The 8,039-nt window shown below is 40.6% G+C and overlaps 1 protein-coding gene across 1 annotated transcript in view; it reads left to right on the top strand.

Moving 5' to 3' along the window:
- Positions 1–4,395: 4,395 nt before the first annotated feature.
- The window catches only part of KCNB2 (potassium voltage-gated channel subfamily B member 2), a 186,726-nt gene continuing 183,082 nt past the window's right edge, over positions 4,396–8,039 (top strand). The window contains exon 1 of the mRNA XM_072151725.1: positions 4,396–5,431. The gene's annotated coding sequence lies outside the window, so the exon portion shown is untranslated. The remainder of the gene's footprint in view (positions 5,432–8,039) is intronic.

The following is an 8,039-nucleotide window of genomic DNA, read 5'->3' as shown; positions in this document are numbered from 1 at the left end:
CCCTGCACCCCCCCCTAATTTGTTAATTAAAGGACACCTAACATCGGGAATCTACATATAAAGGTAGATTTTATGGTAGGTTCCCTTTAAAACCCTAAACTAAGCTTGCCTAACCCTATAGCAATGTCTAACCTAATCTAGAGTTTATCTATCTAATATGCTATTTTTTTCAGAGAGGCTACTGGTGCATGGAGTAACCACTCTGTGGAGTGGGAGCAAAGGCTACTGCACACCCAGGTAGCCTCTGCTGTCCCTGCGTATGCGCAGTCGCACTGTCTTCAGTGCCAGGCACAAGCAGCTATGTGTGCTTGACTGGCATTGAGGCGGAGTGTTATCTGGTTATTAAAGGGAATTTACCATCAGATCTACCGTAAAAGGTAGATTACCAGTAGGTTTCCTTTAAGGGTGTGTTCATTTAACATAAAAATCTAAATATCTTATCAATGCATATACAGTATATACTGTATGGATTCACTGCACATGCCCAGTAAATAGGTAGCCCCACAAATGCCCCACAGTAGATAGGTAGCCACCACAGCATATGCCCCCCTTCAGATAGGTAGCCACCATACATGCCCCCAATAGACAGTTAGCCACAGCACATGCACCCCCAGTATATAGTAAGTCACATCAATACAAAAAAATTAATACTCACCTGCCTGCGCTCCCTGCAGCTGGCTCCTACTTGCTCCAGTGCTCTTCAGGAAGCTGGTGGATGCTGCTGTCTACTTCTTTCTATGACCCAAGTTTCATCGCAACAACAATGGTGACGGTAACATCACTGCCTGTGTCGAGCAATTGTAATGGTCCGCAGGACAGGTCCTCTATAAAGTTGCCTTAATTATATAGTTATTTATTTTTATTCTAATTTTATTTTAATTCCTTGCTATTGAAACCATCTACTGAACATAACTGGTAATGCAGCTGAACCTATTATCTGCCAGGGAAGGGAGGGTTTAGTTATTAACCAAGGATAAGTTGTGTTTTGTTAATGTCAATCCTGTTCTGCCTTGAGGTTCCTAATTGGGGGATGCCTGGAGCTCCACCCAGAGGGAAGTTTTACATATACTCCCTCTGGCTGAAGTTCCAGAGGGTTTTTCTTAGATCTCCATGTGATCTCCATGCGGCCTGCAGACCAGCAACCTGCTTCTGTATCTCCCTCCATCAGGCCTACTCTAACCTTGCTATCTAAGCAGCTTCTACCTTCGACAGCCCCAAGTTTCTTAATCAGGGCTGTGACCTTCCTTTACTAGACTGCATTCAAGCACAAACCCTGGACCTGGCAGATAGGGCCACTACCTCAGACTGGTACCATTGTTGCATCTTGGAATAAAGATACTGTAAGTTTGATGTTCTAGATCTTGCCTCCATGTGTGATCCCTGGCTGCCGCTAACATCATGGCCTTCCCTCTACCATCTCCCCAGGGATCCCTAACACATACGCAGGGAGTGCCCCAGGGGGACCCTTCCATCTTATTGCGGTCTCTTCCTCTTCTTGGATCCCCTAACCAGACCTGTCCAGCGTAGGTGAGGACTGTTCCACCTGGACCCAACGATGTTGTCAGGTCAAGCGCAATACCACGTTAAAACCAGCCATTTAGGTACCAGGGGAATCCAGCAAGGCATTAGGTCAAGCCCCAGTTGGAGGATGTTGATCATAGCGCTGTTTGATATTGAGGGCCAAGAGTCGGACTGCGGCTGGGGCCACATCTAGTGGCTGGGCCTGGGACTGCAGTTCAACAATTCCCCCCATGATGGCGACCGTGTCAGGGACATTACTGATGCTTTAATCCAGGTTTGGTAGAAGATCCTTCAGGAGAATATCCACTGGCTCATCAGGAGCATGTCTTAGTGTTGTACGGAGGTCATACAGGCATGTGGAGGCCACACATACTCAGCCTCTTTTCCTTGTCTTGAGGCTTTCCACTGAAGATGGATCAGCTGAAATGTGATTTTCCACTTTGAGTTTGAGTATCATTCTGACCACAAACCTCCTTGTGATATTAATTTAGATTTTTTTATTGACCATTTTTATGTTTTATTATTCTCAATGCATTCTACTATGTAATCAATAAAGAAATGCAACAGTAATATGTCATTCATTGAGATCTAGGATGTCATATTTTATGGATGTCATTATATATATATATTTTTTTTTTTTCTTTATACATATTTCTATGTTGATTGCAACAAGAAAAAAATTGGGTAAAAGGAAAATTTGCAGGGCAAAGATGCTGGAATGATGAGATATTTTTTATATTTCAGCATTTCCCCGTGTTTAGTCCTCCGAATCTCTTAGCATCCCTCCCTGACTCAGCCAGCTACGCCTCTCTAGCAAATATCCATTCATTTTAATTGTATCTTCGTATCTGTCTATTTTCTTGTCTCATTTTATGATTCACTACAGCGGCAGCGGCAAAGGGTTAACACGCACACCCCCCAGAAGCCACCGGCACTGACTACATAAAACATTGCATGCACCAATAATGTGCTTCTATAAACACAGTCATACAATATTAATGTGCACAGCAGCTACAATAACAAATATGATATAAGAGCAGGGCGATGCGGGGAGGCCGGGGCTAGAGCCTGGTGCTGATGAGATATCACGTCCCTGATAAATGGCTGCTGCACACACTCTCCTACAGCACAGTGAGCCAGTGGGGTTTTCCTAGCAACCTTAACACCGGGATTCCTCCTCCTCCTCCTCCTCCCAGTGCTCAGACTGATTAGCAGTGAAGCGGCAGAGCCTCATCCACTGTGTCATCATTCCTGACACACGTTGTCTTTTTTCCCCCTCTTCTTCCTCCGGAAAATCAATATCGCACTTACCCCGCCAGTAAACTGAGCTTATTTACAGTGTTCTCATATGAATGTCCCTGCATGTGACCTTTATACTGCAAATAACCACGTCTACTACTCCCCTCCACCTGCGGCCTAGCATAAGCAAGCCTTGCCCATGTGAAATCTAGAATTGTATACACGCAGCTAGGTTACACAGTCACTTCCATCCAACACCCAACCGGCCTCTGTGCAATGTAAACCAGGACCAGGGTCTTAGCCATAAGTCGTTCTGCGTAATTGAGCAAAGGGATCGATATTGTTGGATAAAATTGTCATTTCCTGTTACGTCAAATGATATAATTATCCTTATTCCATCATTTCATGTTTATATTATTAGATAATGAAATCATTTTTTTTTACATTTTTTTATATTATGCTTATTTCATGTTTATATTATTAGGTAATTATATTTATTATGTTTTTATTTTTAATCATTTATACTTATTTTTTATATTTTTATATTTATCAGATTATTTTACATTTATGTCATTATTATATACTTCTACTTATGTTATTTGATTATTTTTAGATTTATAGGATTGATTTATGTTTCATGTGATTATTACATACTTATATTAATGTAATGTTATTACTTTGAAATGTATCGGATTATTTTAGGTTTATGTTATTATTATATCGTTATATGCTTGTTATTTTATTATTTTAGATTTTTTGGATTATTTTACTTTTATATCATTAGTATATACTTTTATTTATGATATTTTATTATTTTTAGATGTTTATGGCTATTTTATGTTGATGACATCATTATATACGGTACTTTTATTTATGTTCTTTTATTATTTTTAGATTTTTATGATTATTTTATGTTTATGTCATCATTATATACTTTTATTTCTGTTCTTTTATTATTTTTTAGATTTGTATGATTATTTTATGTGTATGTCATTATTATACACTTACATTTAAGTTATTTTATTACTTTTAGATTTTTATGACTATGTTTTTCATCTTAATACACTTTACGTTATTTTTATTTATTCATTAATAGATTACACTTATGTTTATTTTTTATATTAATTCAATAAAATCATTATACTTGTAATCTATATCCTGCGTCCTGTTTTCCAAACAATCATTTTCTATTGAAGCAATTATCATAGCGATTGAAGATATTTTTTATAATCCAACATAAAATCGGATATTGATATTATCACCTCCTTTGACTATATGATAGTGTTATTGTTTTTTTAACCATTCAAAATATAAGGATTCCAAGAATTTTGATAAATCAGTTATTGCCGCCACAGGTCAGGGGTTGTAAAAAAACCGCCCCTTTAAGGGTCTACCCTCATCCATATCAGATATTTGAATAAGACTAGAGAGCCGGAATGACTGGATTGAGTCTTCTAAGGCATTTAAACAATTAGCTGTGTGTTCAGACGCAGCCTAAGGATGTGCTTCTGTCTTCTGGGGATGGTATTGTGTTACTGCCTCTCCATATTTCACAGAAGTAGACTGAGTCCTCCGGCAGCTCGCAGGCGACGTGTGTGTGTGTGTCGTGTGTGCGTGACCCCTTCTTATTTATAGACGAACAACAAGCTCACCGCCATGCCTGTCACTGGCGTCCCCTATATGCCGTCGCCGAGCGTTCACACGGACGTTTCCCGTCCTACTCTGGGGAACCATAACAACGGCGCACATAAGCTATAAAAAGGCAGATATGTCTTAACCCTTTGTGGTAGGGAAGCAGCTGCACCCTGCTGTCGATCTGCTCTCCGTGGAAAAAACGTCAGCTGCGTCTAATGATCATTTTAATACGGAAAGGCTTACAGTGAGTGCTGAGTGCCTGGAAATGAGGATAGGATTTGATAGATTTTGGAACATTCTGTTGCGCTTTTGATGACTGGGTGGGAGATAACGTGTTAAAGTGCTGCAGGCAGGTAAAGGGTGATTGACGGCGTAGAGGGGGGGCATATAATGTGTCATCTACATGCGTGTATGTGAGAGGAGCTGGAAAGCTGCAGCAGTGAAGGGTTAAGGCTGTGCTGAGAATAGGATTCCCCCGACCCCCTCCTCTCCTCCCTGTGCTTGTTCTCCTCGGGATTTCTTGGCTTTGGCGAGGAGCACTTGCCGATCTGTTGCTGCTGTCCTTGGTGATGCAGAGCTCAATCCAATTAGCTTTCACCTCTAGATCCTCTGAGCCAGATTGTGGAAGATCCAGGCCGGTCCATCCCTTGTGCTTGTGAGGCTGCTCTCTGTACAGTGAGTGTGTGTGATGGTGGCAATGTCTCTGCACTAGGCTCTGCTCAGCTCTTCCATTGCACAATCCATCCACAGCCGCAGCACTGAGCAGCCCATCATCATCACCACCACCATCATCATCATCAACATCATCTCTGGAGGAGGATGCACTGAATCTTCAAGATTCAGCTTCATGGCACTGAGGAGATACTGACTTGTAGAGCCCTGGGATAGCTCCAACAAGCAAGACATGGGACAAAACAACATCTCCCAGCTCAGTGTGAAGTGTCTTCTCCTGGAGAACATCTAGCAAGCTCTGCTTAAGACATGAACCCAACCTTCCTGGAGCTGGTCAGCTTGTCTATAATCCCTTTTAAGCAAGGTAAGTAGATGGGGTATTTCTCCTCTAACTCTGAAGTCATCTGTGCCTAGTTCGTAAGGAGGCCAACAACAACATGGGGCTAAATGGCACCAACTTGAATGACTTGAGGGGAAGAAGAGTATTATATTAGCATGTATAGAAATATGATTTATATTAAACCTCCCATTATGAACACCTTGTTCTCTCCGTTATAGATTGTTATTTATTTGTTTATCTGATAATGTATCTATTATTGATTTTATTCTTATTGTCATTATGTATCATTTTTGTCATCAGTTGGTTCTATATACAGTGCCATGCAAAGAGGATATACTGTAGCATGTGTCGTGCCCTTTAACCGTTTCAATCCCTGTGCCACAGAGCCCTGAGTATTAGATCTATTTATACTTCATCCAGATTAATCCGGGAGTATAAAACGTGGTGGTGATTTATTAATGAAACACGGATGAGGCAGTGTCCAGGGTGTCCTAATCTATCATATACGTATGTATACATGTATGTAGAAGGAGTAGACCGTTCCGTTACTGTAATCCCGACAAATCAAGTTATGTAACATTTAATCTTGAAGAAGCTGCTGTTTTGTGGAGGTTATACAATGAAAGTCTTTTAATAGTTTCTTCTTCTCATGATGTTGAGGCTAAAGTGAAATGGTGGATCCTGAGCAAACGAGCAGTAATGAAAGTTCGATACGAAAATGTAAGACGAAAAAAAGAAGTCTACAGGAGAGATGATTTCAATCAATAATAATCCTATCCGGTGCTGCTAAGAAGCTGGCAGAGCCAGTGAAAAAAAATATGCCGGAACAAAATGTACTGGCCTAAAAAAACAAAACAAAATAAAACAAAAAAAGTTTTATAAACATGTGGCTTTGTGTTAGTGATAAGATCTGTCATCGCTAAGCAACATTTCCAAGGCCGATAAGATGTGTTATCAACCAGAGCAGGTAGACATCCAATGAAAGAGCATCTATGGTAGGGTGGTCATGGTCAGGTGGTGACCTTCATCCCAAGGTGGCTATCTCCAGTCATTCCTACGGGAATTTGATTGTCCATAGGGTGTGCACACTATGATGTCCAATGCACATCACTACCATAACCATATCCAAAACATGGTGCGAAGATCTGTAACCAAGGGTAACCAGACACTACAGTAGCTTATGTCACCAGAGATCCATTTCTTAGGCTTTATAGAGAGGCGACACAATGACATCATCGTCCTTTACTAATTTGGAGACATAGCAACAATTGGCTTTTATGTCTTATCTATCCATTTCTAAAAACCTGTTGACATTGCTCAAGGGTTTGACGTGTTGCGATGTTGAGCCCTGCTACATCTGGATGATGTGTTTGTACACAGAGTACAAGCCGCATTGACAATCAGAATAACATGCATCTAGTCAATGGAAGACTGACCATTCGAGTAGGTCTGGAGAAAATATAACTTTGATATTTGGAAGATTGTTGCTCCCAACCTTGGGTGTTCTTACTTGAACAGCAGCCTTGTCTTTTTGTACCTTAATATTTTGGGTGTGAACATTGGTAATTCTCATTAAGTAATAAAAAGGACCTTACTGTGTAAATTATGGTCAGAAGACCTGACGGATAAGAAGGACATTGCTTATGACGTGGAGAAGTCTGGATACTAAAGATAAGGATTATACGAGGATCTGTAACTCACTGGTGGACATGAGGCCTACGTGTTGATGGAGGATGACAAAAAACATTAGCACTGAAATTAAGACTATGAATGTTTTTGTGGCCGCCAAGACTAACTATATCTACATTGCTGTCACTTTGTAAATACTAACGGCAAAAGCATTAAGGCTGGTTCATCTGGTGACAGAATTCTGGCTATTTAAAGAGAACCTGTCACCAGGTTTTAACCCACTAAACTACTAGCACCCTGAGCAAGTGTGTGAAATGTCCTTTCTAGAATTTCCTCTTTTATGTGAAATATAACCATTTACCCATAAAATATCTCTACCAGAGTCAGGCAACTATGTCTCTTCCCACCGAATTTTCACATGAGATGAGTCAATTTTAGTGGTGGCATTGGTAGTGTCGCCTCATAAGCCGCTATCTTCTGTTCCATGTAAGAAGATAGAAAGGCAAACAAGGAAAGACCGGGTAGCGCTCATAGAGTAGTAATTCTAGTTAAACATGGCTGGTGATGTTACTTCTTCTGTTCATCTTCTGTTCCATAGCACATGTGTCATATTGAAGCTAAAGTTTCCGTCTTTCAAATTACATCCCGCTACAGAACAGGAGATACAGGCAGCTAAAAACATAATTGGAAATACTAGCTGCAGATAAAGATCCAGTTCCCGCCTAGGATGTTTCTAGGTACTATGGAACCAGTTACCTCTGCAACCACTAAACTTGACTCATCTCATGTGAAAATGGGATGAGAAGAGTCATATTTACCTGACTTAGGAGAGATTTTTTTTAGATAACCAGGTGAGATTTCACATAAAAGAGGGAATTCTAGAAAGGACATTTCATCCCCTACCTAAGGGGGCTCGTCATTTAGTGGGGTTAAACCTTGTGCTAGCCTCCCTTTAACAAATCTTGGTGTGACTACTTCAAAGTCTACAATAGTCACGGACTGG

This window comes from Engystomops pustulosus, chromosome 5 (assembly GCF_040894005.1).
Source record: "Engystomops pustulosus chromosome 5, aEngPut4.maternal, whole genome shotgun sequence".
Taxonomy (NCBI): Eukaryota; Metazoa; Chordata; class Amphibia; order Anura; family Leptodactylidae; genus Engystomops; species Engystomops pustulosus.
Note: the sequence above shows the minus strand (reverse complement) of the source record. Positions and strands in the feature narration are given on the sequence as shown.